This window comes from Schistocerca piceifrons, chromosome 10 (assembly GCF_021461385.2).
Source record: "Schistocerca piceifrons isolate TAMUIC-IGC-003096 chromosome 10, iqSchPice1.1, whole genome shotgun sequence".
NCBI lineage: Eukaryota > Metazoa > Arthropoda > Insecta > Orthoptera > Acrididae > Schistocerca > Schistocerca piceifrons.
In genome coordinates, this window is record NC_060147.1 from 35,161,802 (window position 1) to 35,176,383 (window position 14,582).

Sequence of the window (14,582 nt, forward strand, 5' to 3'; positions counted from 1 at the left end):
GCATAGTAAAAGAAATCTTATAATATACAGTAGAGCAGTATCATTATTAAGGTTTCCATTTATTTCACTGTTAAACTTATGCTAAAAATTGCTACTTTGGCTACATTTTTCTTTATGACTACATATATAAGACAAGATGCTTCCGTTGGTTCTTCACATCTATGGCAATGGTTGGAAGCATTAGAATTGGTTCAGAACTCCTTGGGAAGTGGTTACCAGGTGTTATAGAAATTTAGAACAAATTCTGAGCTGAAACTTCATGAGATATCTCAAACAGCATGATATTGTCCATCCCAAAAACATCCATCATATGAAACCCAACTTGTACTTTTCTTACATGTCATTCTGAAAGCTTTTATTCCAAACAGATAGGTGGGTGCAGTCTTTTTCAGTTTCTGAAAAGCATGCAACTCGGTAGCACATCTATGCTTATTATCAAACGTATAGCACAATCATATGCAACATTGAGCAAAATTTGTGACTGGATTGAGGATTTTTTCATAGGGAGAATACAGCAAGTTATCTCGGATGTAGAGTCATCATCAAATGTAGAAGTAACTTTGGCAGGAAGTGTGTTGGGACCCTTGCTGTTCATGTTGTATATTAATGATCTCACAGACAATATTAATAGTAACCTCAGACTTTTTGCAGGTGATGCTGTTATCTATAACTGTCTGAAAAAAATCTGCACAAATATTCATTCATATCTTGAAAAGATTTTGAAGTGGTGTAAAAATTGGCACCTAGCTTTAAATGTTCATAAATTTAAAATTGTGCACTTCATAAAATGAAAAAAACATAGTATACTATGAATACAGTATCACAGATGGAGTTGGTCAACTTATACAAATACCACTTTGGAGGGATGTGAAATGGAATGATCACATAGGCAGACTTTGGTTTATTGGTAGAATACTGGGGAAATCCAATTAGTCTGTGAAGGAGATAGCTTACAAATTACTCATGTGATGCATCCCACAATAGTGCCCTGGTGTGAAGGATCCTTACCAAATGGGACTGGCAGGGGATGTTGAATGTATACAGAGTAGGTCAATATTAATGGTCAGAGGTTTGTCTGATCCATGGAATAGTCACAGAGATACTGGAGAAACTGAAATGGCAAGCACTTTAAGATAGATGCAAACTATTCTGAGAAAGCTGGCTTACAGTGTTCCAAGAGCTGGCTTTAAATGATGACTCTAGGAATATACTAGAACTTCCTATATATCACTGCCAAAGACATTGTAAGGACAAGATTAGGTAAATCACAGCACGCACTGAGAGGCATTTTAACAGTCATTCTTCCCATGTTCTATGTGTGAATGGAACGGGTAGTAACCCTGATAATCTGTACAGTGGGAAGAACTCTCTGCCATATAGTTCACAATGGTTTGCAATCTATAGATGTAGATACATAAGCCAAGTTCATGGCTCAGTATTGTCATCTGTGATTTAAGCTGTTTGGTGAAGAATTCTGGAAAAAAATATCACTCAATAATAGCAGAAGGTACTGGTACCAGTTTGCACCATAACCTTAGTTAGCCTGTGGAATGTGTTAATGAACAGCTTGAGAAAATACTCTGGAGAGAGGGATGGTCACACACGGGCGTAACAAATGCTTTGCCCCTTGCTTGGTTGTATCATAAGTGGCATGGTTTGCATCTGAAAGCTTTTGCTAAGAGACTACTAGATGGCTAAATGCCAGTGACATCCAGGCTGACGACCACAAACCTATCCCAGTGCCCATTAGGTATTATTATTATTATTCTTTCTTTTCTCAGACATTATGTCTGGTCAAAAATAAAAGTGACACGGACCTTGATCAACCGTGACTTCCTTTTAACTGTACGGTATATGTTACATTGCATTTAGGAACTTTCAGGTTATTGAACATGTAAAAATAATTACAGATTTCTGTAGTTATATATATACATTTGGATGTAGCTGTATTGCGTTGATGTACTGGTGGATATTGTGTGGCATGACTCCTGTAGTTGATAGTATAATCGGTATAATGTCAACTTTATCCTGATGCCACATGTCCTTGACTTCCTCAGCCAGTTGGATGTATTTTTCAATTTTTCTCCTGTTTTCTTCTGTATATTTGTTGTATTGGGTATGGATATTTCGATTAGTTGTGTTAATTTCTTCTTTTTATTGGTGAGTATGATGTCAGGTTTGTTATGTGGTGTTGTTTTATCTGTTATAATGGTTCTGTTCCAGTATAATTTGTATTCATCATTCTCCAGTACATTTGTGGTGCATACTTGTATGTGGGAACGTGTTGTTTTATTAGTTTATGTTTTATGGCAAGTTGTTGATGTATTATTTTTGCTACATTGTCATGTGTTCTGGGGTTTTCTGTATTTGCTAGTATTGTACATCCACTTGTGATGTGATCTACCGTTTCTATTTGTTGTTTGCAAAGTCTGCATTTATCTGTTGTGGTATTGGGATCTTTAATAATATGCTTGCTGTAATATCTGGTGTTTATTGTTTGATCCTGTATTGCAGTCATGAATCCTTCCGTCTCACTGTATATATTGCTTTTTCTTAGCCATGTGTTGGATGCGTCTTGATCGATGTGTGGCTGTGTTAGATGATACGGGTGCTTGCCATGTAGTGTTTTCTTTTTCCAATTTACTTTCTTTGTATCTGTTGATGTTATTATTATTATTATTATTATTATTATTATTTGCAAACTCATCCTGAAGAGAAAGCTGCAGCATAATTACATTTGAACTAGTACAACAAATTACTGCAGCTTGTACAAATCCAAGGATACTAGTGTCTTCTCTCAAAACATCAGAAGCATTATCTATACTTTTATAAAGACAAGTTAACATTGTTACCAAAAATCTTAAAAAAACTCACCAATTAACTTAAATTTTTACATGGCACACTAATAAATGTTCAATCAGACATAAGTTAGATATTTTTTAATATACAATAAATGTATACTATATAAAGGGGGAATTTTGATAGCAAAGATTTCAAGAAGTGCTTGACTGATCTATTTCAAATTTTTAAATGATACTCTAATAAACATTCAGATAGACATAGACTATATATTTTTTAAACAGGTTTTCTGTTAAAACCAACTGTGAGAAAGCAAATGTCATGTCATGCTGTGCTGTGAAAATGAAAAGTTTCATATCAGTTTTAACTATTATAACAGGACATTTAAACCATTAGATAAATTATTTCTCCTCTATGCATTCTTTCTCATTACACTATGTGATCAAAAGTATCCAGACACCCCCCAAAAATATATTTTTAATATTAGGTGCATTGTGCTGTCACTGCCAGTAACCTCAGTAGTCATTAGACATTGTGAGAGAGCAGAATGGGGTGCTCCGTGGAACTCACGGACTTTGAACATAGTCAGGTGATCCAGTGTCACTTGTGTCATATGTCTGTACATGAGACTTTCGCACTCCTAAACATCCCTACGTCCACTGTTTCCGATGTGATAACAAAATAGAAACGTGAAGAGAACGTACAGCACAAAAGTATAAAGGCCAACTGCGTCTGTTGACTGACAGAGAATGACGACAGTTAAAGAGGGACGTAATGTGTAATAGGCAGACATTTATCCAGAACATCACACAGGAATCACTAACTGCATCAGGATCCACTGCAAGTAATACAACATTTAGGTAGGAGGTGAGAAAACTTGGATTTCATGGTTGAGCAGCTGCTCATAAGCCACACATCATGCCGGTAAATACTAAACAATGCCTGGCTTGGTGTAAGGAGCGTAAATGTTGAATGATTGAACACTGTAAAAACGTTGTGTGCAGTGACGAATCCTGACATGCAATGTGGCAATCCGATGGCAGGGTGCTTGTAAGGCGAATGTCCGGTGAACATCATCTGCCAGCATGTGTAGTGCCAACAGTAAAATTAGGAGGCAGTGGTGTTATGGTGTGGTCATGTTTTTCATGGTGTGTGCTTGCACACCTCGTTGTTTTAAATGGCACCATCACAGCACAGGCCTATATTGATGTTTTAAGCACCATCTTTCTTCCTGCTCTTGAAGAACAATTCGGGGATGGCAATTGCATCTTTTAGCATTATCGACCACCTGTTTATAATGCATGGCCTGTGGTGGAGTAGTTGCATGAGCATAACATCCCTGTAATGGAGTGGCCTGCACAGAGTCCTGACCTGAATCCTATAGAATGTCTTTGGGATGTTTTGGAATGCCAACTTCGTGCGAGGCCTCACGAACCGACATCAATACCTCTTCTCAGTGCAGCACTCCTTGAAGAATGGGCTGCCATTTCCCAAGAAACCTTCCAGTACCTGATTCAATGAATGCCTGTGAGAGTGGAAGCTGTCATCAAGGCTAAGGGTGGGCTAACACCATATGTGAATTCCAGCATTACTGACAGAGGGCACCAGGAATTTGTAAGTCATTTTCAGCCAGGTGTCTGGATACTTTTGATCACATAGTGCAAATGAAAATATTATGAAATGCATAGATTGCTACTCACCATATAGGGGAGATGTTGCGTCGCATTTATCACGTATTTCTCACCCAGCATGAAGTCCAAAGCGACTGGAGGAAAGTGCAGGTGACTCCGGTATATAAGAAAGGTAAAAGAATGAACCTGAAAAATTACAGGCCAATATCATTAATTTCTGTTATAACATATTCTCTGTTCAAATATAATAGACTTTCTTGAGACTGAGAAGCTTATGTCCATGAATCAGTAGGTTCTAGCAAGTGTCACTTGTGAGAAACTCAGATTGCCCTTTTCCCATGGTATATTGAGAACTGTGGATGAAATTTGAAAGACATATTCCATATTTCTGTACTTCTGGAAAGCATTTGATACAGTGCCCCATTGCAGGCTGTTAACAAAGGTATGAGCATATGGAATATGTTCAAAGATATGTGAGTGGCTTGAAGACTTCTTAAATAGTAGAACCCAGTATATTTTCCTGTATAGTGCATGTTCATCAGAGACAAGGATATTGTTTGGGTGCCTGAGGGAAGTTTTTTAGGACCACTGTCGTTCTCTATATACATAAAGAATTTCAGAGACAGGGTGGGCAGCAATGGCTCTGAGGTCATCAGTCCCCTAGAACTTAGAACTACTTAAACCTAACTAACCTAAGGCCACCACACACATCCATGCCCGAGGCAGGATTCAAACCTGCGACCATAGCAGTCGCGCGGTTCCAGACTGAAGCACCTAGAACCGCTCAGCCACAACGGCCAGCAGTGGGCAGCAATATGCAGTTGTTTGCTGTTGATGCCATTGTGTCTGATAATGTGCCAAAGCTGAGTGACTGTAGGAAGATACACGATGACTTAGACAAAATTTCCAATTTGGGTGATGAATGGCAGCTAGCCCTAAATGTGGAAAAATGGAAGTTAATGCAGATGAGTAGGAAGATAAAACCTATAATGTTCACAGTATTATTAGTGTCCTGCTTGACACAGTTAAATGGTGGTGGTGGTGGTGGTTGTTGAGATGTTTAAGGGGGACTAAACAGCTAAGGTCATCAGTCCCCCACAGTTAAGTCATTTAAATATCTGGGCATAAGATTGCAAAACAATATGAGATGAAATGAGCATGTCAGAACTGTGGTAGGGAAGGGGAATGGCCGATTTCGGTTTATTGGGAGAATTTTAGGAAAGGAGACCACTTATAGGATGCTGGTATGACCTATTCTTGAGTACTGCTCGAGTGTATGGGATCTCTACCAGGTCGGATTGAAGGAAGGCATCAAAGCAGTTCACGGGCGGGCTGCTAGATTTGTTAGTGGTATATTTGAACAACACATAAGTGTTACTGACATATAGATCTCATCTACATCTACCTCTACATTGCTAGCCACCAAGCGGTGTGTGGCAGAGGGCAGTATTCACAACGAAGTCATTTTCCCCCCTCCTCAGTTCCACTTTCGGATCGCGGGAGGGAGAAACAACTGTATGAATGCCTCAGTATGAGTTCTAATTTCCCTTATCTTTGAACGGTGATCATTCCACGATATGAAAGTTGGTGGTAATAATATATGCTCTACATCCTCGGCAAAGATCGGATTTTGGAATTTAGTGAACAGCCCCTTCCATTTCACACAACTGACGCCACACTACAACCGGCAGCACCAGTGCATGATGGGAATAGCAACTGGGTGGGGGTAAGGAGGAGGCTGGGGTGGGGAGGGGAAGGGATAGTAGGGTAGAGGTGGGAGATAGCTTAGGGGTGGGGGACAGTGTAGTGCTGTTGGGGAGAGCACAGGGGCGAGGTGGAGAGAGTGTAGGGCAGCTGTGTGCAGTCGAGAAGTTAGACAGTGGGCTGGGGAGAGGTGGGGAGGGTGCAGGGGGTAGTGGAATAGGAGAGATGTACAAAGACTGGGTGCGATAGTGGAGTGGGGGCTGTGTAGTGCTGGAATGGAAAAGAGGAAAGGGGCTGGATGGGTGAGGACGATGACTAATGAAGGTTGAGGCCAGGAGGGTTACAGGAACATAGGATATATTGCAGGAAAAGTTCCCACCTGCGCAGTTAAGAAAAGCTGGTGTTGGTGGGAAGGATCCATATGCAGACATGCCAACTTTCAAAAGTGAAAAATCAGGAGAATTTTAGTGGTGTACTATTGTGAATTACAACACATCCCTGACGATTAAAGTTGCAATAATTCAATAACTGTAACAATTCAATTACATTTACTTTATTATTTACATGTAAATACTAAATAATGGACATACCTGAGCCTTCGGACTGTGTAATTTATCATTCAACATGATGAACAATATGAATGATGAGCTCTGCAGGTTTCTTTGGACTCACACACATTCAAATGAAGCACTCTCGAGAGAACTACAGTTCGAAATTACGATCCGAGGAAACAAATTAACATATATTAGATTTCTGTTTTGACAGTAGCACAGTTTTTGCATGAATAATTTATTTATTTATTTATTTATTTATTTATTTAACCTGGCAAGATTAGGGCCATCAGGAGGCCCTCTCTTACATCTAACAGGGCATTCTGCTTATTTTACATTATATGTTTTAGTAGGCATGTTTAACTACATCTAGTACAAAAAGTGAAATAAACAATTAGAAAGGTACACCTGGAAAAATACATACATATAGAGTTTATATTTGTAGATCATAAGTACTGTTATAATTAGACATTATTGAAGAGACAGATTTTAGATAGGAGTGCTGGCAGCAGGGAGTATGAGGGAGACTCATGGTGAAGGGAGGAGAAGAATAGAGGGACAGGAAGAAACATAATTGAGGAAATATAAAGGAAAAGAAGATTGCGTGGCTAATAGAGATAGGAGCAAGATAGGAGTCGCTTGCTTTGCTATTTGACAGATGAGAGGATTGGCCTTGTACCTTAATTTTGTGGAGAACTTTATGAGAATGATAGTAGGAAATGCTTCAACTTCTTCTTAAAAGCAGCAGGAGATTGAATTTTGCGCAAGGTAAGGGGCAGTTTGTTCCAGAGGCGGACAGCGGCAACTGAAAAGGAGTTTGCAAAAGTTTTTGTTTTGTGAGTGGGCACAGGTAGGTTACCAAATGAGAGTGACCTCGTGTTTCGATTATGATGGCATGACAGGTTTTTAATCTCTGAAGCAAGGTACTGGGGTGCTTGCGCAACGAGGAGTCGTTGGAGTAGACATAGAGTGTGGTAGTCACGCAATTTATCCGGCCGCAGCCACCCTAGCTCGGAGTATGAAGCACTAACATGATCATATCGGCAAATGTTGCAGGTGTAACGCACACAGGCATTCATGGTTAGCTCTAGCCGTCTTTTGTTTTCACTACTCGTGCCTTGTTGAATCACATCACAATAGTGGAGGTTCGGTAGAACGAGTGCATGCACGAGCTGGCGTTTCAAGTCCAGTGGAAATATGTTCCGAAACTTTTTGAGAGCATAGAGACAAGCAGACGTCTTTCGGCACACTGCGACTGTATTCTCTGCTCAGATGAGATGCTCATCCAAAGTTACACCCAAGTTCTTCACTGTTTTCTGATACGGTATTGGAGTAACGTCGAGCAGAATAGGAGGTAGCCGTTTGCGGAAATCTGAACTTATTAATTTCTGATGGGCTATTAAGATTACTTGCATCTTTTTTGCATTTAGTTTAAGCCCCAGGTTTTTCGCCCATGTCACTACTGAAGACAGATCATATCTGAGCGATTGCAGTGTTTACATCTTCAGGTCTGACGCTTAGATAGAGTTGGAGGTCATCGGCATAGAAATGATATCACTGTTAAATGATCACACATTTTCATTTCATAATGCAACCCATATTGCATGGTATCTTATATCCGTAAGACATTCCCCCTATATTGCACTTCAAATTCCCATAAATAATTTATCACACCATCGGGTAAGCAAGCAGTGTAGTAGGGTGGCAAAAGGGGGTCAAGAATGAAATTGTCAAGCGGAGGGGCGGTGAGGGGAGGGTAGTAACCCTAAATATTTATCCCCCTGAAACATTTATCTCTCTAACTTCCCCCTAGGCAGCTTAATTCCCCCTAAATTTAGGGGGAAATCCCCTAACTTGGCAAAACTGCCTTTTAGACACAACAATGCTAATCACTTCGCTTGGAACAACTATCGACTACTCCTTGTCCATGATAACTTGACGATTGCGCTGGTGCTACCAGAAGCGGAGCAAATTGGCGCTAGTTGAAAGATATTCATTTGTCTCCGAATGCTGCCAACGATAAGCTCCTAAATTCCTTGTAGATACGAAGCACAAGCTACACCTACTGCCACTCCCGACAGCCACCGCACCAATCTGCCAAGTTAACATAGACAAGTAGCAGCCATACCTTGTCATCCACCAAAATATTGAAGGCGCAGGATTTTCAATAGTAAGGAAAGTACTGAAACTGCTCTGAAAATTGGGAGATTGGTCTTCACTGTCGGGAGATCAGGAGAAAGAAGGAAAAGTTGGGAGTCTCTCGCTTAAATCTGGAGAGTCTGCATATGGCACAGGCAGTGAAACAATCATTGAAATGAAGGATGTCATGTTTGGCACTGTGCTCAGCAACAGGGTGGCCCACTTGCTTTTTGGCCACAGTTTGTCGGTGGCCATTCATACGGACAGACAGTTTGTTGGTTGTCATGCCCAGAGCACAGTGGTTGCAGCTTAACTTGCAGACCACATGACTGGTTTCGCAGGTAGCCCTGCCTTTGATGGGATAGGTGATGTTAGTGACCAAACTGGAGTAGGTGGTGGTGGAACAATGAATGGGACAGGTCTTAATAGATCTAGATGCAATACCTGTCCCATACGTCCACTTATCACCACCTTCTCCAGTCCGGTCACTAACATGACCTATGCCATCAAAGCCAGGGCTACCTGTGAAACCAGTCATGTGGTCTGCAAGTTAAGCTGCAACCACTGTGCTATGTGCATGACAACCAACAATCTGCCTGTCCGGATGAATGGCCACCAGCAAAGTGTGACCAAGAAGCAAGTGGACCACCCTGTTGCTGAGCACGCTGCCAAACATGACATCTTTTATTTCAGTGCTTTTCTTAATTGTGCAGATGGGAACTTTCTCTGCAATATATCCTACATTCGCATAACCCTCATGGCCAAAACCTTAATCAGTCATTGTCCTCACCCATTCAGCCCCTTCCCTGTTCCCATTCCAGCACTAAACAGCCCTCGTCCCACTATCGCAACTGGTCTTTTTACTTCTCTCCTTTTACGCTACCCATCCCCTCCCCAGCTCTCCCCTACCCTCCGTCTAAACTCCCGACAGCACATAGCTGCCCTACACTCTCTCCACCTTATCTCCCCACCCCACCCAGTAACCACTCCCATCATCCACTGGTGCTGCTGCCCATAGTGTGTCTTCAGTTGCCTGAGACTGCAGTCATATGTGTGTGAGTTGCGATTGCATGCAAGAGAGAGAATGAGAGACAGAGGGAGAGAGAGAGAGAGAGAGAGAGAGAGTGTCTGTTGTCTATTTTTGATGAAGGCCTTAATGCCTGAATGCTTTATTTGTGACAGTCTTTTTGTTGTGCCTATCTGCAACTCAGCACCTCTGCTATATGGTGAGTAGGAACTTTCCTTTCCATAATATTTTTACATTCCACCCTGGATTTTCCATTGTAAGGCACTAGTTTTCAAAATATGACCTCTGAGTAGCTTGCAGTATTCCTCCAGTTGCTAAAAAGTAGTGATTCCACTGGATTTGATGGTGTTTCTCACAGAATATTAAAATCTTATGCTGACTTAACTGAATTTCATTAAATTATAATTGTAGTCAAAGGCTCTGGGCACATCTCATGACAGACATAAACATACTGTAGTAACACTGAACTACAAAACTGGGCGCAAGGAAAGCAGCTTGAATTACAGGCCTATCATCTCAGAAATGTTTGAAAAAGTGGCCTACGACAGAATATTGATTACCTTAACTGGGCACAAAATCTACATCGGCATCTGTACTCTGCAAACCACTCCAAAGTGCATGGTAGAAGCATCAGTTATCAGGACTTTTTCCCATTCCATACTCATATGGTGGTTGGTTGGTTGATTGGGGGGGAGACCACACATGGATGTCATTGGTCCCATTGAATTAGGGAAGGATGGGGAAGGAAGTCAACCGTGTCCTTTCAAAGGAACCATCCCGGCATTTGCCTGAAAGGATTTAGGAAAATCATGGAAAACCTAAATCAGGATGGTAGGAGGAATAACTGCTTAAACATCTCTGTGCCACTGTAATTACTCTAATTTTTTTCTTTGGAATCCCTGTGGGAGCAATAAATAGGAAGTTGTAGTACATTCCTAGATTCAGCACTTAAAGTTGATTATAAAAACTTTGTAAGCAGGCTTTCACAGGATAGTTTCCATCATCTTCAAGAGTCTGACAGTTCAGTTTATTCAGCAACTCTGTGGCATTCCCACATGGATCAAGCAAACATGTGACTACTCATACTGATCTTCTTTGTATAAGTTCAGTATCACCTGTTAGCCCTGCCTGATATGAGCCCCACAAATCCTAGAATGGGTCACACGACAAATTTGTAAGAAATCTCCTTTGTAGACTCATTGTGTTTCACCAGTATTCTACCAATAAACCAAACACTACCACCTGCTTTACCCACAACTGAGCTTATGTGGTCATTCCATTTCTTTTCCCTACAACATTTTACAACCTGGTATTTGTATGTGCTGGCCAATTCCAACTGTGACTCACTGACATTATAGTCATAGGATATCAAGTTCTTTTCATTTAGTGAAGCACGCAATTTCAAATTTCTGAACATTTAAAGCAATGTGCCAATCTTTACTCCACCTTGTAATTTTATCAAGAGCTGACTGAATACATATGCAGCTTGATCCAAGACAGGACTTCATTACAGATAACTGTGCCATCTACAAAAAGTCTGAGGTTACTATTAACATTATGTGCAAGGTAATTAATGTACAACATGAACACCAAGGGTCCCAACACACTTTCCTGGGGCACACCCAAAGTTACTTCTACAACTGATGATGACTCTTTGTCCAAAATAACATGCTGTGTCCTATCTACCAAAAAGTCCTGAATCAAGTCATAAATTTCATTTCATCTTTATACCCTACATGATCATACTCTTTTTTTATAATAATGCTTTTCACAACTCAAGAAATACTGCATCTACCTGTCTATCTTGATCCATGGCTTTCAGGAAGACTTGTGAGAAAAATGTGAGTTGCATTTCACATGATTAATGTTTTTAGAATACATGGTGGTGGTGGTGTGTTGGGGCTTATGGGCGCTCAACATCAAGGTCATCAGCGCCCTGACACACATTAAAAGGAACGAATGTGGACAGACCTAAGAAAACTAAAGCACACACTCAAAGAAAGCAGGAAAAGAAGAAAAATGCTACATAAGAAAGTAAAACCTAAGGAAAGGGGAAACATAGCAACAAGAATGTCACAGGAAATTGTTATTGGCTGGCCACTTACATAAAATATGGGCGAGCTTGTCACACAGTGAGCAAATTAAAATCCTCTCCCTAAAATCTTTGTAAAAACATTTGACAGGGCACAGAACTTTAAAACTTTAGCCACATTCGTCCGAGTGTTGCTGAAAAGAGATGGCAGGTCCGCTGGCAAGTCAGCCGCGACCCGCTGGTCAGAAAATAAAACGCAATCCAAGAGAACGTGGTGCACAGTGACCTGGACGCCGCAAGCACCACACATTGGAGGGTCCTCTCGCCGGAGCAGGAAGCCGTGCGTCATAGGGCTGTGGCCTATCCGAAGCCGAGTGAGGAGAACCTCGTCCCGTCGATTGGGCTGAAAGGAAGTACACCACACACGCGTTGTGGGCTTGACTAGACGGAGCTTATAGTCAGTCACTTCCAGCCACTCATCCTCCCACCGACGCATGACCCGTGAGCTCAACAGCGAGGTGAGTGCGTGCAAGGGGATAGCACACTGAGATGCTTGTGGGGCGAGACACGCCTCCTTGGCTGCGAGATCTGCCCTTTCATTCCCAGCAATGCCGACATTCCCCGGAACCCAGCAGAAAGCTACAACTTTCCCCAGTCGCTGTAGTCGGAGGAGGGCATCCTGCATGGTCTGGACAATTTTGTCTGCCGCATACAAACGTTGCAATGAGTGAAGGGCACTGAGTGAATCGGAACAGACAAGAAATTTAGGAGAGGAAGAATGTCATGTGTGCTCCAGTGCCCGCAAGATCACAAACAATTCTGCATCAAAGACAGTAAAAGTCTGGCTGGTTGGCATGGAGGAGATCAAACACAATAGATACATGTAAAAGAGGTTTTATTCTTCAATAATGTATTCTCTTTCACTATTCACATCAGTCTGCAAACACTGGGGAAATGACTGAAAAAATCATGTGATTTTGAGATGAAGAACTTATTGTCCTGCACTATATTCACAGTGCCCGAACTCTTACGGGAATCAGCAAAAAACTGCGAGTAATCAGTATAATGGGCAGGGGAACTATGAATGTAGCGCGGGACAATAAGTTGGGAATGTGGGTCTCACGGGAGGCATTCCAGAGATAAGTCCCCGCAGTCGCACTATACTCTATGTCCTCGGTGGCTCAGATGGATAGAGCATCTGCCACGTAAGCAGGAGATCCCAGGTTCGAGTCCTGGTCAGGGCACACATTTTCAACTGTCCCCGTTGACTTATACCAACGCCTCTATGCAGCTAGGGGTATTTGTTTCATTGTAAGCTTCTCCTTGACAACTCATTCTATTCTGGAGAAGAATTTCTATTATTTTAATGTGTAAAAGACAGTAGGTAGAAGTTACTAACTCTCATCTGTACATTAAAAAACTAAAGCATAAAGCATGTTATAAATGTTCAACATGTAGCTATATTTAGAAATTAATATGTGATATGAATGTAAAATGACTCATTTCACACAAATTATGATTTATCGTGCAAAATGATTCAAGGAAGACTGGCCGGCGATGACCGAATGTGGCCTACTTTTCCCAATCCATCAGAGGTCTTCACCAACCCTCTATTTTGCAAGAATGGCTTTCAGTACTGCAGCTTGTTACCTTTGTGCCTTATCAGCAGGGTGATAAGTGGTCCTGTAAACCTTTACTTTTTATTATGAAATCAAGTGATGCTCTCTGAATGACATGATGTCTTCTCCTTGCTGAAGTCACGTTTCTGAGTTTACGATTCCACCCCCTTGCTCATGTGAGGTGAGGCAGTATCTTCCAGGTTTCCTCAGCTATTTGCAATGTCAGGTTTCTGCCTGTTTCTCATTCTGGTTGTGACATGAGGCATTGGCCTGGCTTGTCTTGGCTTGGTACTGGCAGGAGAGGACCTGGAAAAATTTTTACATTTGTCCACAACACATTTGTGCTGTCTAACGGTAGTATAGTAATAGTATATTGTTAATACGAGGTTCGTTCAGTAAGTAATACCCCACATTTTTTTTAAAAACAGCCATTAATATACACTCCTGGAAATGGAAAACAGAACACATTGACACCGGTGTGTCAGACCCACCATACTTGCTCTGGACACTGCGAGAGGGCTGTACAAGCAATGATCACACGCACGGCACAGCGGACACACCAGGAACCGCGGTGTTGTCCGTCGAATGGCGCTAGCTGCGCAGCATTTGTGCACCGCCACCATTAGTGTCAGCCAGTTTGCTGTGGCATACGGAGCTCCATCGCAGTCTTTAACACTGGTAGCATGCCGCGACAGCGTGGACGTGAACCGTATGTGCAGTTGACGGACTTCGGACTTTGAGCGAGGGCGTATAGTGGGCATGCGGGAGGCAGGGTGGACGTACCGCCGAATTGCTCAACACGTGGGGCGTGAGGTCTCCACAGTACATCGATGTTGTCGCCAGTGGTCGGCGGAAGGTGCACGTGCCCGTCGACCTGGGACCGGACCGCAGCGACGCACGGATGCACGCCAAGACCGTAGGATCCTACGCAGTGCCGTAGGGGACCGCACCACCACTTCCCAGCAAATTAGGGACACTGTTGCTCCTGGGGTATCGGCGAGGACCATTCGCAACCATCTCCATGAAGCTGGGCTACGGTCCCGCACACCGTTAGGCCGTCTTCTGCTCACACCCCAACAT

At 42.1% G+C, this 14,582-nt stretch overlaps 1 non-coding gene across 1 annotated transcript; it reads left to right on the forward strand.

The window, feature by feature from the left end:
- Positions 1-13,052: 13,052 nt before the first annotated feature.
- Positions 13,053-13,127, forward strand: Trnat-cgu. Its single transcript has one exon. It is a non-coding gene; the product is annotated as a tRNA-Thr (tRNA).
- Positions 13,128-14,582: the final 1,455 nt, after the last annotated feature.